Source organism: Herpailurus yagouaroundi, unplaced genomic scaffold (assembly GCF_014898765.1).
Source record: "Herpailurus yagouaroundi ecotype Mexico unplaced genomic scaffold, PumYag 163, whole genome shotgun sequence".
NCBI lineage: Eukaryota > Metazoa > Chordata > Mammalia > Carnivora > Felidae > Herpailurus > Herpailurus yagouaroundi.
Window position 1 is genome coordinate 11,087,366 of NW_024412404.1, and position 20,090 is coordinate 11,107,455.

The 20,090-nt window shown below is 55.9% G+C and overlaps 1 long non-coding RNA gene across 1 annotated transcript; it reads left to right on the plus strand.

Annotated features, from left to right (window-relative positions):
• The first annotated feature begins 14,844 nt into the window (after window positions 1–14,844).
• Window positions 14,845–18,889, plus strand: LOC121037510 (uncharacterized). The gene is made up of 2 exons (XR_005793796.1): window positions 14,845–14,982; window positions 17,777–18,889. It is a non-coding gene; the product is annotated as an uncharacterized LOC121037510 (long non-coding RNA).
• Window positions 18,890–20,090: the final 1,201 nt, after the last annotated feature.

A 20,090-nucleotide genomic window follows, 5' to 3' on the forward strand; every position in this document is an offset into this window, starting at 1 on the left:
TGTATCTTCCTGCTTGGACTTAGCAGGCAGTTAACGGTTCCTGCGGAGTGCAGATGACTCAGCAAGCGCGGGAGACGTGGGAGGAGCCCCTAGGGCACCTTGGTGCTTTATGTTCTGACACCTTCTAGATGTAACACAAGGCAGCACATGGTCTACTTGCCCTGCTATTATGGATAGGGGTCGAGCGGGCACTGGACTTTGGGAGCACATAGTAGACAAGACAAATGTGCTCCCTACCTTCTGGGGAATGACAGTCTGCCGGAGACACAGACCAGTCGGTACCCACGCACAAAAACCGAGCTACAGATTGTGGAAAAGGCTAAGCAGAGAAAAGAGCAAGGCCCGATTTTAGGTTGAAGTCAGGAGGAAATGACTTTTACACCGATGAAGTCAACCAAAGTGAAGGGTGAGGGTTCCCAGGAGAGGTAGGACCCCCAGAAGCTGATGAGGCTTTGACCCCAGAGCCCCTCGGTGCTCTGGAGCCTTCCAAGGACCCGGGAGGGGCCCTGGCAGTGTCCCCATGGTCACAGGTCTGTCCTGTGGTATATAGAAAATATTTTCACTATAATCCATTAAGACCTCTGTCTTCTCCCTCTACTGTACCTTGGAGTGGCCAGGCTAAGGGGATGCCAAGCTGGAGAGAGCCCGTTTGGGTTGAAGGAGATGTGCTTAGGTGGTTACAGCATCCCATGTGTGGCGAGAGCTCAGCTGGCTGGCCTGGGATAGGAACAGCTCCTGGGTGCCTTCGTACCGGCCCCTGGGCCAGGCAAACAGGCGCAGTACCTGGGTCAACACGGAAGGCCCCATGACAGGCAGGGAGTGGAGGCGAGATGAGGTTTGAATTAGCAAAACCTGGTCGGGAATATCGTTTTGGATTTTGTGACATTTGTGGAATTTGTCAGCCTTTAAAATGTGTGGTTTGTTTCGATTTCTCCCTTTCGAAATAAGTTTTCACTTTCGTACCTCCTTCTGGTTTGGATTTCTGCGTTTTTGTTTTGTTGGGGTTTGTTGTTGTTGTTGTTTGGCTGGTTTTAAGGAACCCGTGGCCTGCACGGGCAGATCTGGGGTCTGCCTCCGTCTGAGGAGCGCGTCTGTGTCATTCTCCATGGCCAGAGCTGAATGGGTGATGGAGGGGGCGTCCTTGGGGCCAGAACAGGAGGCCCCGGAGACGGTGCAGGCATCTCCCTGAGACTTTCCTCCATCTGCCGGCAGGTAGGGCAGAGAGATCAGCAGAGCAGTCCCTTGGCTCAGGACCATGGCTAGCTGCCCCACGCCACAGCGCGAGTCCCGGGGCCTCTGGGCTAGGGGGGGTCCCTATGGATGCTCATCGAGGGGGTTTGCGAACACTAAGATTCGCAGCAGACGCCTGTGTTTCTGCTCCTCATTCAGACGCCCCGTTTGAGGCTGCTGTGGCTCACCCGGGTCTCTGCGGGACGAGGGTGCCTAGGTCCTTATCCCTCTGCCTCTACTTGCACTCAGAGTCAGGACTAAAATGCAGGCCTCCCTCCTGCTTAGCAGGGCTTTGTCCTGAACCCTGGAATGCTGAGAGCTTCCCTCTCCTTCCAGCCAGCTCCAGCCCCTCCTGCCCTTGGAAAGGCCTAGAAGGTGTGGAAGAGCGAGGCCACCTGCCAGGCCTCCCGAAGTTTTCTCTTCGAACTCTGGCTGCGGGGCTCCTGCAGACTCAGCCCTTGCTTGGCTCCCAGGGCTGTGTTCCTCCCTGTCCAAACGTTCCAAACAGCAAAACGAAGTTTGGTGAATATCAGGAGGAGCCTGTGCTCCCTCGAGGAAGAGCAGCAGTTTTCCTGGGGCTCCACACTGCTCAGTTCCTAGTGGGTTCTTGTGCTCTGACCCGATTTCCATCCACTAGCTCCGGAGGGGCAGGTTCACACAGCTGGTTTACTCTAGTGAGGTCTGGGAAGTGCCCGTCACAAGCTCCAGGGCCCCTCGGACACATGGGTGGCTGTCCCTGCTTGCACCTGGGGGCCTTGCTTGACGGGCTGGCAGAGGCTGGGAGCTGGACACTGGTCCTCCGCACCGTTCTGGGCCTGGGGACAGGCCTGGTGAGGCTGGTGGGGTAGAGGGAAGCCTCAGTGTCCTCCTGTCACGATGAGAACCCCAGGACCAGAAAGAGACCATCACTAAGGAGACAGGGCAGTTTGGCCAACCAGCCTGCCTCCCGTCTGGAGGTTTCGAATCCTTCTGGGAACAGCGTGTGATGACCTCAGGCTCCGGGGGGTTTCCTCCAAAGGGAGAAGAACTCTTTGATCCACGGTGGCTGGTTTTTCTGAGGCCATTTTTAGAGCCTGGTCTAGTCTTGTGCTGCACAGAACTCTGAGCTGTCGGGTTTCCTGTGAGTGTTCCAATGCCTCTGTGGAGTGGGTGTCGTGACTGGGCCAGGGAGCGGTCACGTCCCTGTGCATCGTCCCACCCCGAGGGGGGAAACTGGCACCTTGAAGACCTGTGGGCCACTCCCTCCCGTCTGTGCCTGAGCAGGAAGCACAGGCCGTGTGACATACACAAACTGATTTCCTGGACGTATGGGTGCTATTCTTCCAGATGGAAGAGATAAAATTAAGGAATCATGCTAAGGAAAAGACGACACATACTTATTTTAAAACAAACAGGAAGTTATATTATGACCTCCTTGGGGACAGAGAGATGTCTATTTCATGAGAGCCCTGCTCTCGGAGCTTTGACATCGAACAAACAAGACCTGAACGAGCCCCAAGTGAGGTCCTGAGACACAGGGGACACGGAAGGAGAGAAGATGCGGTCTGGGCTTTCAACAAGGTCACAGTCTAACATGGTAGACAGATAAGTAAACACCTACATTAAAATTCAGGGTGACAAGTATACAGATAAAGCAGGAAACAGCGTTCTTGGGGACGTAGAATCGGGGTGACCAGGGAGTAAGGGAAGGTGTAGGAGGATTCTGCTGTTGCCTCTGCCTGCCCTTCTCCTTTCTTGGCAGGACCCCGTCTTTGCTTGGGCGCCCACTGCTCCTGCACAGAGAACCTTCAGCTGTGGTCACAGGACTCCAGCTTCAGGCTGAAAGGGACCCTGACGGGTATAAGCCAGCTAGCATGTTCCATCCCCTGGCCACAGCCATTTGCCAGAGGTAAGTATGTAGTCAGGGGAGATTCTGGAAGCCACCTTGAGCTCACGAAGTCGGCTTTAGGGGAACGATAGCATCATGTAAAGCAAAGAAGTGAAAGAAAGAAACTAGGTCCTTGGTGACTTTTTCAAGCCACTGGGTCAGTCCAGTCCTGAGACTCGCTTCATTTCTGAACTTACCCACCTTCTGTGAACAGGGCATTCCTTTTCGTTGAAGCCGCTTTTGTGGTTGTTTGTTACTTCCCACTCGAAGTGCTAAGTGATGTAGGCTCTTGCTCCCCAAAGAAGGGGACACTTGAGATAGATCTTGAAGCACGTACTCTGGAACATTCTGAAGCATTTTTGTCTGGAGTCCTCTGATTTAAGCTGCCATCCAGCACACGTGTGCTGAGTGGGGACTGTGGGCCAGGCCCTCAGCAGCACGCCGGGGGGAGAGGCTGGAGATCATCTCAGGCTCTCCTCCTAACCAGAAGAACTCTGGTCTCCGTGGGCTGGCTTTAAAAGTAGCACTTGGGTTGTAATATGTCCACGTTCGGGAGTTCTCGAGCTATTGTGTCTCAGAGCGAGGAGGGGCTTCAAAGAAATCCTTCCAGGTCCAATCCATTCATGTTCCTGATAAGAAAATAGGGCCCAGGGGGTCGCTCACTTGCTCAAGTTCCCCGTGGACGTGACAGCAGAGCCGGGATGGAAGGCCAGAGTCCCGCCAGCTCCTGCCGTCTATCCTGGCCAGCTTCGTGGTTCCAGCAGCTCCTGGAATGGGTCCGGGATGGACCGGGATGGAGCAGAACAGAATAGCTCCAGAAGCCTCACCTCCTAGCCGCCCTGGGGGCGGGGGGCCAGGGCATCTCCTGCCCAGGCCGCTCCCTGCCCCCACGTCTCACTCCCGGGCTGGGCCGGGGGATGGAGCTTTTGGGGTTCCTGGGGTTGGCACTCTTCCGAGAAAGACACCAGCTCAGAGCTCCAGTGGCCCTCTGTAGACGCCCAGCAGTAGCCAGACCAACCCACGCGAAGACCTGTGAACAGGAAGTGTTGGGACCAGCAGAGCTGAGCAGACGGCTTTCCTCTCATTGAACGACTTCGACGGGCATGGCTTCCATTCCCAGGACCGGCCGCATGATTTGTGGCGCCCCGTGCAAAAGGAAAATGCCAGGTCTGCTTTTCAAAAATCGTTTAGAACTTCAAGATGGCAACCACAGAGCATTAAACTCAGTGGGGACGTCCCTGCGAGTGCACCCGTGAAGCCAGCCCATCTATACCGTCATGGTATTAGAAGGTTCTCTGTCTGCTAGACTGTAGGTGAGCTGACACAGCGGAGTGCTTTGGAACCATCTCTGGAGCCAGCCTGGATGGACCTCCTCATTTGACCTTTCCGGACTTTGGTTCCCTCTGCTATAAAGTGGAAATAATAACAGGGCCGTTGTGGAAATGAAGTCAATGTGTAAATCGCTCGGAACCAGGCACAGAAGGGCTTGCTGTTGTTATTTACACGCCCACGCACACTCTTCTGGGGTGAAAATTGGTCCCCAACTTCCCGGCTCACAACATGGCCTTCCCAACTGCCCCATCCTCGTTCTGGCTGCTCAGCTACGCAAGGAGAACCGCCATGTTGAGAAGCCAAGAGGGTGTCCTGGGACCCACCCCACCCGGTGACCTCGGCCTCCCCTCCCCCGAGAGCAGGCAGGCCAGGGTGAGCCGTGAGCCCTGGGCTGAGAGAGCCAAACCCACTCCTGTCAGGAGCACGTAGTTGTGGTTGCTGGGAACTTGGCCTCATAAACCTGCCGGTCTGACCACCGAGCACTTCTCCCTGGAGTCCTGAGGTGGGGAAGGCTGCCAGCCTGTCGGAGAGAGAGGGTCAGAGGGCAAGGGTGTGGGCCATCTTCCCCCACCCCCCTGCCCCCCAGCTGAGGATGGAGTGGGAGAAGGGAGTAGCAGGGGAGGAGGCCCCCAGGGCGGTGCCACAGAAACCTGAGTGGCGGGTGTAGACCCACCGGGTGGCATCCATAGTCTCCTCCAGGTCAACCTTCGTTGGTGGGGAGGTGGAGCCCTCAACCCACTTGGGACACCCAAGCCCCGGATTCATAGCCCGGCTTTGCCACTCACCGACCCCAAGTTGGTCTCTCAGCCGTCCCTCTGGGGTCCCATGTCATATGGGATTAAGGCTGCTTAATTCAACAGAGGTTCTCTGAGAAGCAAAAATATGAGAGAGAGATGGAGCAAGTGTGTGTGTGTGTGTGTGTGTGTGAGAGAGAGAGAGAGAGAGAGAGAAACGGAGACAGAGAGACAGAGGTGGAATCAGCAACAGAGGGAGAGTGCCAGAGACAGAAACAGAGAGCCCTGGGGAAGTAGAGAGAGAGGCCACCTGAGTGCAAGGAGCTAGAGCACAGCTCGTGTATACTTTTGCCCCTCACGGCACGCTTGCTTGAGGAGAAGGGAGCTCTGGACCTCGCACCCTGATGTGGACATTCTTCCCCCTGCCAGCCCCGGGCCAGGTCACCCCCGGCCAACAGGCCTTGTTTCCAGGCCAGTTGTTGCCCTTAGAGTGAGGCTGTGAGGGGGTCTCCGTGCCTCCGGCCTGTGAGGTGCACACATCCATGGAGTTCGTCCTCTGAGCCTCCCTCGGTGCCTGGGAGCTGCCCGGGGCCTGGGCGGCCAGGGTGAGCTGTTTCTTAAGAACTCGAATGTGCCCTGGGCGTGATTCCCGGCCGCGGCCCCGGGCTGACCCTTGCTTCTGGGCCCCTCTATTCAGGCACCTTGAGGAAGAATAGCAAACAGGTCTGGAGTCCAGGAGGCAGGGGGCCAACGTATGACCTTGGAGTGCTTGCTTTTTTTTGACAAAAAATATGCAGTTTTAATTTGCATCACGAAAACAATTGTGTTCGTGAAACTTCCAGGCGGCCCCCGGCTTGGCCAGTTCCTCCTTTAGGCTGCCTCTCAAGAGGGAAAAATGCAAAATACAATTACTGAGCAAACAATGGACTGAGGATATATTTAACGCAGGGCTAGGCTCAGGGGCCCGGGTGCACACCACCTCGTGGGCCCCTCTCCCTCCCGTCTCAGTGTGAACCTTCCTGTCTTTTTCCCTTTCCTCAGCCTCCCAGCCGCCCCCACCTCCCCGTCTCCAGTTGTCTGCACGCCAAAGCCGTTACTGATGGACAGACAGTTGGACAAGCCCCTCCCAGGATGGGAATAAACCCCTTCCTCCCCACCCTCCCCAGATCCTTCCAGCATCCTCCTGCCCCTCGACTGAGGTCACTGCTGAGTCAGAGGTATCACTGAGTGGGACCGGCGTCTCTGGGGGTGGAGTTTCTGGAGGAAAACCATCGCAGCCTTCAGAGCTCCGAAACACTCTGTCCATGATGCTCCCAGCTCACACAGGGAGCTTCTCTGCTCCTGTCTTGCTTAACCCTCCTAACAATCATCCGAGGCAGGCCCATTTCACAGATGAAAACATTAAGGCTCAGAGAAGTTAAGTGGGTTCATCGTAGCGTTCCCATGATACAAAGTCTATTTGCTGTTCAACTTGGACAAGTCAGCTGCCTTGAGATTTCCTTTCTGAGCGTGCATTACAGGCAGGAGGCCGTTGAGGTCTCTTCCAGTGTGAGGTCTGATGGGTGTGAGGTCCAGAAGCTGGGAGGGGGATCTTTGCAAATGTGGGCATCTTCATAGTGGGCGGTGCCTGTAGGAGGGACGTGGAGTCATGCGTTGAGACAAGGGCCAAGGCAGTGAGGGGACACGAGAGGGGACGCGTCCAGCACCCAGCCCCTGCACTTTCTCAGAGAAGCCTTCCCACACAGCAAGGTTGGATCCCCTCCTTCCCCTCTCCCACAGCACCCCTACCTTTCCTTCATTCAACTTTGTACTTTTTCTTGTGGTTATTCCTTTTTTAAAAATTTTTACTTTGATTAAACAATTTTTTTTAATGTTTATTTATTTTTGAGAAAGAGAGAGACAGAGCATGAGCGAGGGAAGGGCAGAGAGAGAGAGAGACACAGAATCTGAAACAGGCTGCAGGCTCTGAGCTGTCAGCACAGAACCTGATGCGGGAACCCACGAACCGTGAGATCATGACCTGAGCCAAAGTCGGACGCTCAACCGACTGAGCCACCCAGGCGCCCCTATTAAACAATTTTTTTAATGTTTGTTTATTTTTGAAGGAGAGAGAGAGAGAGAGACAGAGCACGCGTGGGGGAGGAGCAGAGAGAGAGGGAGACACAGAATCTGAAGCGGGCTCCAGGCTCCGAGCTGTCAGCACAGAGCCCGATGCGGGGCTCGAACCCATGAGCCGTGAGATCATGACTGAGCCACCCAGGTGCCCCCTGTGGCTATTCCTTTTTACTCTGTCTCTTCCAAGACACTATGAGCTCCTCAGGGACAGTGAGTGTCCTTCTGGGCTTGCCATGAGTATTCCATAGCTCCTCCTCTTGGATGACGAAGGGCTGCTCGAAACCCAGACAGATCTGGAGCAGGCCGTTCATTGGCCAGTCAGGGCAGCCTCTGCCCACCTTCGGGTCCCCGGGGTCCTCTGCACGCAGGTTGCAGTCTCGGGCTCCAGTTGCCCTTTCTGGAAGTGTTCCTGACAAAGGCCTCCTGCGTCAGCATCTGAGGGAGTTTCTGGGGGTGGGAGTTTGGAGGGGGTGGTGAGCGAGGTGAGGGGGAGTGACGGAGCATCGTGGTGGGGCGTGAGCTCGCCTGCGGTGACGAGGGTGACAGGGCGTGGCGGCGTGGGTGATCGGATAGAGGAGGGGCCGAGCGTCCGGGAGATCCACCGGTGTGCGTGGCCTGTCGGCGGGATCCCGGGTGTACGTGTTACCAGAGGGCGAGGTGGATTGAACACCGGCTTGCCTCCCGCTGCCGTGTGCCGTGTGCCCCAGAGCGGGGAACCAGACCCGTAAGAATAAAGGGCCACACTGATATTCAAAGGCCAGTACAGCAAGAGGACAAAGCTGAAGCCCGTGGCTCCCAACGTGCCCCGGGAAGATGTCCTCAAAGGAGAGGATGGGCTCAGGGGCGTGCCTGAGCATTCAGGGGCCCCAAACTGCCCAGCTTCGGGGGCCAGTTCCCGTCCGTGGAGCCTGTGGTTCTGAGTCCAAAACACCTCACTCCCTTCTGAGAAACGGTCTCGGAGAACAGGCCGCAAACAAGCACAACAAGTGAGATCCAGGAGAACCCCAATCCTTATGTTCACATGGCCCGGAAAATAAAGTTTCCAAGTGGCTCGGCGGAACGTGCCCTGGGCCTCCTCCAACCGCAAATGTGAGACAAATAGTCCCAAGCGCTCACCAGGCTCAAATCTCAGCCAACCTGGCCCTCCCTGGTTTCTCGTAAACTCCGAGGAGCCGGCGGCAGCCATCAGGTTTGACTAACGGCATCTGGGCCACGAGGCACCTTGCTCAGCTCGGCTGGCGCGGCTCCCCCCGGAGCCCCTGTGCCTTGCCTGGCTCCTCCCAGGTTCCTCAGCCTGGATCTGAAAGAAATGCCTTGTATCTATTGTGTACTTAGCTCTGGAGGGCTTTGCGGGCATCATCTCATTGAGGGGAGCAGAGGGGTGGGGCTGCAGGGAGCTGGGACCATCTTTTTAACCGGGAGGGATGCTGGGCAGGAGGGTCAGGGACGCCAGAAATTCTGTGCCACGTGGCCTGCTGAGCACTCTGCCACCACGGCATCCAGGTGACCGATCTCTGAGCGCCTCCTGTGTAGCCAGGCCTGCCTGAGAGCTTCGAGGAGTTTGGAGGCACGGGGCTTGGGCTCCGCTCCCACGTTGCCCTTGACCGGGTACAGGAGGCCGGGGTCCGTCCGCAGACCACAGGGTGGACAGGGCTTGGTCAGAGGCCTGCTCTTTCCAGCAGTCCGTCCCGCACAGATCGCAGCTGGCTTTCTTCGGTGGCACCTGCTCCCCTCCGTCTTGGGCTAAAGGACCGGCTCTGTGCCTGGCGTTTCAGCCATTTGACGCCCACCTACCTTTCCAGGCTCGGCACGTGGGTGTGTTCGTGTCTCTCGCCATTAGCCACCGTCTTTAGGCCCCCAGCAGGTGCTTGAGGGGCTGACACGCACTGTCACAGTGCTCCTCGGTGCAGGTGGGGGCCTGCCACTCGCTCCAGGCCAGCTGGCAGGTGGGAGAGCTGGGATTCGCCACCAGCCTGACCTCTTTCTCCTGACATCCTAATAGAAAGCCCGAAGGCCCCACCAGGGGGCAGGACGCGGGCTCTGGCTGGAGTTCTTCCACCCGTGGAGGTGTGTGTGGACTCGAGAGCCTATCCCAGGCAGAAGGAAGAGCCAGACTGAGCCAGGTCCCAGCGGTCCCTGTTGGCCAGACAGAAGGGAGGCCAGGGTGGCAGGGGTAGGGAGAGGCGGGGAGGGAAAACGAGCTGGGGCCTGGAGAAGAGACGGGCCCCAGGGGTGGGTAGGGCAGGGCTTATACATAGAACGGAGGTCATGTCCCAGTTCACGGAGGTGCCCCTCGTGTTCCAGGCTGTCCTGGGGGCCCGGGTCCTCCCTGACTGCTTCCCAGGCATCCTGTGAACCTGTTCCAGCAGTGTCACTTCTGTCCCATGTCTGGCACAGGTCCCCGCAGGTGGGACGATTATAAACGAGCGTCGAATGACCAGACCTCTGAGGATACTGCGACATGGAGATTTGGCAGCCTGGCCGGGCACTTGCTGAGTAAGGAGATACTGGTTTTAACCAAAAGATCACTAAACACACAGTAAAAGTCTAACGCTCCCAGCTGGCCGGTCTGTGTAGCTTCTATATGTCCAAGAACCAGGACAACAAAAGTAGATACTATTTGTCAATCATTTTCTCTGAACCAGGTGCTGTGCTCGGAACTTTCCAGACCACTATTTTAATTTAATCCTCATTGTTAAGGTGATCCTCCCAGGGGGAGAGCCCTTCCAAAAGCTCCTGCCGCAGAGTAGCTGATGAAAACATATTTGTTGACTCAGAAAGTTGAATTTAATCAGGTCTCGGAGGGCGGGTGGGACTGTGTTCGTTGAGAGGAGCAGCGAGCCCCCAAGAGCGCCCCAGGCTGGGGGCTGGTGCGAGTGAAGGTGGGGAGGAGGCCACCCGTGGGTGCGGGGGAAGTAGAGGGGAGGAGCTGCCCATGGGGGGTTGGGGTGGCTCTGCTCCGGGGACCGGGGAGGGGGGAGGCAAGGTAAAACCGGGGACCGGGTGGGGCTGCTGACTTTGGACGTGAGGGAGAGTGCAGAGCCCTCGTAGTTCTGGAGCGGGGGGAGATGAAGCTAGGGTTGGATGCTGGCTAAAGGCTGTGGGTCAGGGGAGGAGAGGAGAGGGGGGTCTGGAGGGAGAGGGGCCAAGAGGAGGTGAAGGCAGAGAAGGAAAAATAAACTAGACGGAGAAAGGGGGAAGGAGGGGGTGAGGCCCAGGGAGAGGAGGACATACCGATAAGTGGTGATTGCTACCATTTGTACACCGTATTTCACCAAGCCATTGCACACACATTATCTCCTTGGATTTAGTCCTCGAAACAGGCCCACGAAATAATAGGATAACTCCTGCGTACCGAGCCTGCTTATGCCGGGGACTTTATGTACATTTCCTGTAGCCCTGTCAACAGCCACAGAGGGCGAGTACCCTTATCCCTTCCCCTCTACAGATGATACATCTGCGACTTGGGTAGGTTGAGGACCTCACCCAAGATCTCGGCTCAGAGCTGGCGTTCCAATCCAGGCCTGTCTGGCTCCACCGCCGAGGTCTGGCCTGCTTGTTCCAGACCTTCTCCCATTTACAGATGAAGAAACTGAGGGAGGCCCTGAGAGGCTGCTAGCCCAGGGGGCATCATGACAGCAGCTATGCCATCTGGTTCTGGGCTGGCCACACTTGGCCCAGAGGGGCTCAGGGACCACGTGGCTCCACCCCCGACCAAGTCCCCTGCGTCCATTCCTGTCGGTCTTCGTGACTCCTCAAATGGGGGTGCCCTTGCTAAGCACTCCTGCAGGCAGCTTTTCCAGATGCCCGAAACCTGATCGTGAGGCCCATGATAAAGCCTTGGGGACTGGAGGTAGGTCCTCTAGGGGTGACAAACTCTGGATTGTTGCTTGCCTTGCCAAATCAGCATCAGAGCTCAGCACTGTGAGGGATGGAGGGGTTTTCAGTGGGGTTTCAGGCCCAAATGGGAAAAAAGCTCCAGGCCCTTAAAGATGTGAGAAGGGGCCAAGACAGGGGGGTAGGCGTGTGGCCAGAGCAGGAGAAGGAACGGGTGGAGTGTTGTCCAAAGACCCCGTGGAGGTGGCAGCCGTGGGCCTCATCGGGCTGCGTCCAGGGCTGAGTGAGTGCTACACGGCCACCTGGGTGGGCACTCCCACACGTCAGCCCCACACAGCCAACAGGTTCTCGTGAACGACTTAGCCACCTGTCCCAGCTGCCTCTCTTGGCTGGAAGGTTGAGATTCTAGAACTTCTAGAACTTCTAGAACTTCTAGTTCTAGAACTAGAACTTCTCCACCTGCAGAAGGTGGAGCTCTGCAGGGTCCCAAACCACATGTGTCTTCTCTGCAGGTGACTGGCGGCAAGTCTCCGAAAAGTGGGCCCGGAGCGTCAGGGTGGGTAGGTCGACAAGCCTCTGCTAAGTAGACTAGCCTGTTTGACCATCCGGAGGGGCTCCATAAATATTTGTTGACTGACTAACAGAAAGGAAGTCCAGCCTGAATTAGAAAATGCCGGGCAGAAAGAAAAACGCATTGTGTGATATATTCAAAGAAGACACTAGAAGTCTCGGAGGGCCCTGCAGAAGGAATAGAGAATGGCTGCCATTAGCATCTTAAACATACCATCAGAAGGTAACGTGAGTCTTTTCTCGTGGGTCAGAGTGCTTAAGACCTGTTCTCCTCGCTATCTCCAAGTATCCTCCCTTTGAGGATCTCGCTGGTGAGGCTCTGGAATCTCGGCAGAAAATGGTGGCTCAGAAGAGGCACACTTCAGGGTTGCTGTCACCCAAAGAGCTCTGGCTCCCGGTCTGCAGGGTTTCGGTCTACATAAGGAAATGCAGGGCCCTGCCGTGTGTTTGTTCACATGTCATACTCCGGCTGCCAGGCTGCCTGAAAACAGACAAACAGCCTTTGTGCCAGGACCCCAGTCCTGCCGCGTGGGGCTCTCCTGGGACCTCGGACGAGCCGGGCCAGCGGATGGAGCCTGACCCTCCTGAGCGCTGTGGCTGCCTGTCCAGCCAGAGCGCAGGCCGGGGGTGATGATAGTGTGCACCTCCTCCCCCCCGCAGCAGGCTGGCCACCCTGCCTACCCTGGATGGACAGAATTCTGTGGGTCAGGGGGAGCTGGGCTGCATTTCCTCCCCCATTACTGCCCTGTGGCTCCTTATACCGCCCCCCAGCCAGTGGAGAGGTCTTTCCTGTATGTGACCAGGTCAGGGACTGACGTCCTGATGGCCCTGTGCTCACAGTGAAAAGACGGGCACCCCAGGTGGCCTGGCTGTGGGCCCTAAGCTGACAGGAGACTATGTGCGTTGACAAAGTTGGCGGCAGGACCCGTTGCCCCCGGGCCGGCTGCCCTGGCAGGGGGGGACGCAACACGCCCTCCTTTTTTGTCAAGAGGAAGCCATTCCCTGACAAGCGTAGTCCATAGGGTCCCACGGGGTGCATGATCGAGGGATGGAGGAGGGTTGGGCCCCCATCGCAGAGCCCACTGAGTTTTCTAGAAGAGAAGCAGTGAGAGCCCTTGTGAGGGGTAAAAGACCCAGCTAGCGCTTTGGTCAGGCAGGAGGGTTGGGTGTGGAGGTGCCCCCGAGGTTCTCCGCCGGTAACCTATGGGACGAGGTTTTTTTAAATAGGCCCGAGCCATAATTTTTGCTTTGTTTTTTTTGTTTTGTTTTAATTTTGAGTTCACAGTTGACACTTAAATTTGACATCTTTTACAAACACACCTAGACTTCCAGTTTCTCTTAAAAAATCAGAGGACTAGGCAACAGTGGGCCGGAGCTGGGTCACAGATGCCTTCTTGGAGCTCCTGTGGCCCTCTTCCCCTCCTGCCCACTGCCCTCACTGTGGTGTCCCCTGGGCTCCGCAGCCAGGGAAGGGGCTGTGATTTGGGACTGATGCTTTTTGGGAGAGGTGCCGGGGAGGACTGTCCTCCATCCTCCGGGGAAGGCTGGCCTTGGAGCGATGGGGAGGGCGTGTGGGGGATGGTTGGTGTGGCCAACAGGAGAGTAGGTTTGTAGCTGGGCCAGGGATATCCTGTCTGGAGGGCCAGGGAGGCACCCGTCCCCGTCTAGCAGGAGTGCAGATTGGGAGGACCGGAGCCTTTTCTGGGAGAGTTCGGTGGAAATGGAGAGGGGAGTAGGGGAAAGGGGGAGGTTTCAGTCCCTCTTTGTTTTTGTCCCCCCAGGCCTGGGAGGGCTTTCCCAAGAGTGCTGAGCTCCTCAGCTCCGGCCTGATTAGAGCCTGGAGCCCCAAGGAGGAAGAGGCGGGGTCTTTTGGGTGCTGTGGCCACAAGGCAAGTCCAGACTCCAGGCTTTCCAGCACCAAAGCCCGAGGGCGGCAAGGAAGCCCTGTCAGGAGCGTGTTGGGGGGCCACCGGGCTGTCTACACCTGGTTTTTCTGCAGTCACAGCTTGTGAGGGTTGCTGGGCGAGGGTCAGTCTGCAAAGTGCCCAGGGCCCCAGGGAGGTTGGGGTAGGAGGATCCTCCCTTTGGGCTGAAGGAGACTGTCTCTGACCCAGGGGATCAACAGTCCCGTTTCCGAGGGCCTGCCCTTGCTGGAAGGCCATGGAAAGCAAAGGCTTCCAAAGAATGAACAACACCTTGGTGGGGGATATGGGATGTGGGGAGACGACCCTCCCTTATCCGGGGCCATCGAGGGGACAACTTTGTGGCCTTAATCATAAGGAGGGACAACCCCGAGAGGCCACATCTTTGGATGCTGCCATATGGTGGACACAGCTCCCATCAAGGAGCCGGAGGGTTTCAATGCAGCCACCCTGCCTGTGACCTTGGGTAAGTGATTTACCCTCTGTTAAGCAGAATGTTGGAATAGCTTTCTCGCTAGGTTGTCGGGAGGCTCAAAGTAGATGACAAATAATGATAGCTAATATTTGTTTTATTGATTACTGGCCAGCCCCAGTCACATCAAACAGCTGCTGCTTAAGAAAAATGGTGTTTTGGGGGCACCTGGGTGGCTCCGTCTGTTGGGCATCTGGCTTCAGCTCCGGTCACGATCTCGTGGTTTGTGAGTTTGAGCCCCACGTTGGGCTCGGTGCTGACAGCTCAGAGCCTAGAGCCTGTCTCGGATTCTGTGTCTCCCTATCTCTCTGCCCCTCCCCTGCTTGCGTGCGCTCTCCCAAAAAGAAAGAAACATTAAAAAAAAATTAAAAAAAAAAAAAAAAAAGAAAAATGGTGTTTTGATGCCTGTGGGCTGGGCTCTGAACCAGGTGAGACCCTGGGGCCACCCGAGGATCTGCAGGAGTCAGCAGGAGTTGGGGAGGTCCAGACATGCCATGGGTCCTGTAGACCCGGGGGTATCAGCGAGGCAAGTGCCAGGGTTCAAAGGACAACGAGGTCCTTTCTCAGACCTTGGGCACATGGCTAACTCTTTCTAAGCCTTGGTTTCCTCATCTGTAAAGTGGGCATAATGGTTAGTATTTATGTTATAGCATCGATGAGATACCATCTACCACGTAACATAGTAACATATTTTGAAAATGGACTCATGTTTTTTTCCCCATTGTGTTTCCTTCCTTCCCTACCCTTCTCCCATTCAAGCAGCCAGGCTCATGGCCTCCGGGAGAGGATGTGACAGAAGGAGGCAAAGGGAATAGAAGGAGTCTCTTCCTGACTTTTGTGTGCAAAAGCCTTGGCTGTAGGGGAAACTACAAAGGGAACAAATGCAGGAGAAAAACATCCTGAGTGAGTAAGAACAACCCCACCCTCACCAACTAGAAAGTTTCGGTGATGGGGAGGAAGAGGAGGATGGCCGGCTGAGGGTAGAGGAGGAAGAGGCCGCCGTGAACACAGTGTCACGCCTGGGTCTTGGGGAAGGGCCACAGCTCCACCTGAGGTCTGGGACCTGGGAACAGATCCCTGGGGGAGAACCCGGGAAGGCGTCAAGGCCCAGAGAAAGGAAAGTGCTGCTGTCATGAAAAGGTCACGGTCTCAAACAGCCCCATTGGAAGTTCTCCTGCCCCATCAGGCCGTGGAAGCCGCAGGTATTTCTTCGGTGCAACTGGGCCCAGAAGTGGAGAGACCTCCACCCCGCTTCCAGATGGGAGGGACCATGTGGCTAGGATCACAGGGCACCTCTGTGGTGACCAAGTGGGCTCATGACGTCAGGGTCTCACTTGATGCCTTGTCTCTAAGGGCAACCCCCCACCCACCCACAGGAACGGGGCCATCTTCCTGGGGAAGATGGCGTGACACTTGCCATTATTTGAGACGTGGCCACCGCTGGCACGGGGATCCAAAATGAAAATAAGGCCGAGTCACAGAAAGCAAGGAAAGTCCCGTGTCTTACACACTTGACTTGTGGACTGTGTGAGATGGGTGCCCACCACTCGTGCACGCACGGGGTTAGCACAGTGCCTGGTGCAGGGCCGGGTCTGGCTGCCACGCTCAGTGTGCATGTGTCACGTATGTGTAGCCAGAGCGTTAGACCCGGAGGCAGACAGGACGCTGCGTTGCTGGGAGATCATAGTCGCCCTCCCTGCGGGGGGCGCTCAGGAGGACAGCTGCGACTCTGGGCACACCCTCCCCCACGCGAGCCTTTCCCCCACTTTTCCCAAGCTCTCCCCACCCCACCATTTGTATCCCCCACGGCGATTCTGGCTGGGGTGACCCTACACTTCCTCGGAGCACAATTCGAAAAACCCCTGCTCTCTTGCAATCCTTTTTTTCTTTTTTTTTTTTAATATTTATTTTTGAGAGACAGAGACAGAGTGTGAGCAGGGGAGGGGCAGAGAGAGGGGGAGACACAGAATCGGAAGCAGGCTCCAGGCTCCGAGCCGTCAGCACAGAGCCCGACGTGGGGCTTGAACCCACGGACCGTGAGATTGTGACCTGAGCGGAAGTCGGACGCTTAGCTGACTGAGCCACCCAGGCGCCCCTCCAATCCTTTCATTATAGGGTTGAATCAGAAGCCGAAGGGTCAATGGTGGCCTTTGTTCCATGGCTAGGTGGTGGCAGAGAGCCCTGCCCCTTCCTGTGCTCCTTTGAGAGGAACCGACAGACGTCTCTCCAGGCAAAGGGCAGTTGAAACTCGTTTATGAAGCACAGTGACCCGCTCCTATTCTGTTCCTGCTGTCCACTCATGAGCTCACTGTAGCTTGTTTTCACAGGACCTCACTATCCTCCCTCCCTCCAGTCTCCTACCCGGCTTCCCCACTGGGCAAACCCTAGCACGGGCAGAGGGCAGGAGGAGTCCACTGAGGTAGTTCATGCCTGATAGTCCCCTGGGCAGAGAGCAATGTGGAGACAGGAGGAGAGTGGCCCTGGAGAGGCAGACAGAAGGCACTGGCCGGGACATGATTTAGTTACCATTAATTCCTCCGTTCAATGCATATTTTTTGAGCATCTCTGAAATTCTAGCTAATGTTCAAATATAGCAGACAAAGTTCTTGCCTTCATGGCCATTAACATTCAGTGAGTTATGGTATTAGTTGTGACCTCAGAGCTATTGGGCCCAAAGTTGGAATGGCCATTTAGCTTAGAATATCTGCCCACCATGACCTCCCTCGGCCCCCAGTGCGCATTCTTGTCACTAGTCAAGTGGGCCAAGTCAAAGGTCACCGTACCCGTGTCCCTTTCCTGACCCTGACCACGATGCAGTCCGCACTGCTCTGGACCATGATGACCCCTGCTCTGCACTCTGAAGCTTTACTTGAGCGTAGTGACACAAGGAAGACTGAAGCCCTCCAAAAAATCTGCCTTTTTCTCCTTTTCCTGCTTCTGTTCTTGCTAGGACCTGCCCCCTGCCTTACACATGCCTCCTAGTACAAACAACATATGTCTTCCTTGTAAAGATCAAGGAATTAGCGATGTCTTTGGAATCTTCTAGCACAATAGTTAACATCTAAGGAATGACCAGGCGAGGCCATCCTCGCCTGGGGTCTTGGCCCCAAGACCCTGTGGCTCCAAAGAATAAGTGACTTACAGAGGACACTTGGACCCTTGTCCTTGTTCCAGCTGGCTCCTGGACACCTGAGAGGACACACACACCAGACCACAGCCCTCAATAGAAACCCTGGACCCCGAAAAAAGAGGAGACACTCTCCTTTCCTTTCTGAGTCTCCCAGACACTCCATCTGTACCTGCACTCTCTCTATAGCTTCGCTAAACTCTGTGCTCCCTCCCTCCCGGCTCGTGTTTGATTTCTATTCTGTGCAAAGCCAAGCACCCCCTTGACTGGTCCTGCAGGACCCCCTCTGGGTCCTCGCGCCTGGCCTGCCTACGTCAATACACTGTGCTGTAGTTTCCTAGGTGTGGGCTGTGGCCCCACTAGACAGGGAGCCAAGAGCTCTGTGTTCCCGTGGCTTGGAGGCTGCCTGGCACTGTTGGGTAAGCGCTCGTAAACAGGAGACGCTCGGTAGGCATCTGAGGCGTTGATGGCGAATGGTTTTACGCTCTCACAAAACATCGTGCCTTCCTGTTTTTGGCCATGCTCCTCTTTTGTACTTTTCCCATATTTTGCCGCCCTCACGGACTCCAGCCCACAGCAGCCCAGCCCTTCTGTGTTGACGACACATACACAGTTCCGGCCGAGTACGGTCTCCCGCCGTGTACGTCCCAGGGCTCGCCTGCTCGGCCAGCCACGAGCTAGGCTTCCAATCCAGGACTGCGAACTTCGGGGCCACGTCTTCTATGTCTTTGTGTTCCTGATCCACCGCTGCCCAGCCTCACGGTAGGTGAGTCGAGAACACCGTTAACAGCGGTGACAAGCGAGCTCTGAGCGCACATCCTGGGCTAAGAACATGCTAAGCCCCTTGACTTGCATTAGTTCATTTAATTTTCCTGACAACCCCGTGAAGCCATAGGTTGGCACCCCCACTCACTTGGATGTGGCAACGGGTCCAGAGAGGTTTCCAGTGACTCATCAAACATTCCCCAGCTGATAAGCAGTGGGACCTGGCCTTGAAGCCAGGTGTCCGGGTCCAAATCCTGCTCTCATAACCACATCATGAACCATCCCCCGCCTTGGACATTCTCTTCCCCGCACTTGACCTCTTTCCTCCCCTACGCAGCATCTAGAACAGACCTGGGCGTGCACAGAGTGCTTAATTAATGCGTGTAGACGGTCTGTTGGATGAGGTGGCCGGTGACGGATCGAGACTCACAAGACCCTGGCATCCAGTAACACCGCATCTACAGGAAACACTGCAGCCACGCCTCACCTCTGGCCTGTCACACTCCTATAGCCTGACACCCTTTCTGTCCCCACGTGGGGGTGCGGGCTGGGTTTCTAGCCAGCCCCGGACATCACTCCTGACAAGCGTCCTTTGCTCCCAGAGCCGAAACAACATACGGAAAACCCAGGTCCCTCTTTCAAGCCCTCCGAATCAGAGCCACCGGGGCCTATAAAGTTCAGGTTATGAAGTGTCACGGGGTCTGTAACGACCTCTTCTTATTGCCTAAGCACACACCAGAAATCTGTTCATTTCTGGGCAGGGGCTAATGGAAAAGGAGGGAAACTTTCCATGTATTTATTATGTGAAACATCACATACGGGGGATATGCACAGTGATACGTAATTAGACATAAAATGAGCCAGACTTGAGGATTTGCCAAAAATCTGCGGCAGGATAATGAAACTGCTTTACGAGGCTTTGGATGGTATTGTTGCTTTCACGATCCTCCCTTGCAACCCACTGCCTGGTGACCGGCTGGATGGAGACGAGGCGGTGGAACCCCAGAGCTAGGAGTTCCTTCGAGGGGATGCCTGGCCAGGCCCCATCTTTGATCAGTCCCTGTGTCTTTTCCAAGGCAAAGATACATTCATCTCGAAGCCCTGGCTGCAAAGGAGCAAAATAAAGAAGGTGGGGACGGAGGGAGTGAGGCCCATCCCGGGCAGAGGGTGATGGGACCAAGCCCCCTGATTTCTCCAGTCCCAGAGGGGCTGGGGTGGACGGTTGTCTGTCCTGACACTCTGGCTGGGCAGGCGGGAGCACTGAGGCAGCTTCTAGTTTCAGCTCTGTGGCTGTCTTGCTCTGTGACCTTCCCAAACCACTGCACACCCCAGGGCTTCAGTTCCGTCCTCTGCGGAATCGGGAAGGTAAGTCGCCCCAGCAGCCTGGGCACAGGGTGCCAGGTGACCGGTGACTGATGCGCGGAGAAGATCTCGCTTTCTTGGCTTTCCCACGAAAACCTGCTAGGATATCATTCATCCCCATGGGTTGAACTCAAGTGTTTCATTCAGATCACGCCAGGACGTGCTGGCTCGGTCAGTACAGCATTTGATTCTTGATCCCAGGGTCGTGAGTTCAATCCCCACGTTGGGTGTGGAGCCTGCTTAGAAATCCATATATCGTGCCAGAACAGAGCCTTGTGGTTTATTTTGTTTTGTTTCTTAGTTAATATGGAAGGTCTGCTACACGTGCCCTTGGCACTTAGCGGGCACACAAGTTCTTTGCTTTGCAGGTAAGCACCTGACAAATTCCGCCCGTCTTACTTCCTTAAACTCCTGCACACGTGTCCCCAGCATCTCCTTTTCCCCTTGCGACTGCCCTGGGTAGGTGTCTCAGTGTCTCTTTCCCAAAGCATTACAACGCCTTCGAAATCTGGTCTGGGCTGGCGAATCTTCTCTCTCTGCCTCTGTCCCTCCCCCCATCCCTACCCCGTTCTCTTTCTCTCTTTCTCTGTGCTGATCTGTGTCCCCAGAAACTGACCCCTGCAGTCCTTCACAGGGACTTTCTTGCTTTCTGGTTTCTGCCCATGGAAAGCTCCAGGAGGAGACCCAAGGGTCTCGTTTCTTGCCCCGTGCCTGCTCTGGGCTGTGTTTTTGGCAATGACTGCATCCCCAAAGGTCT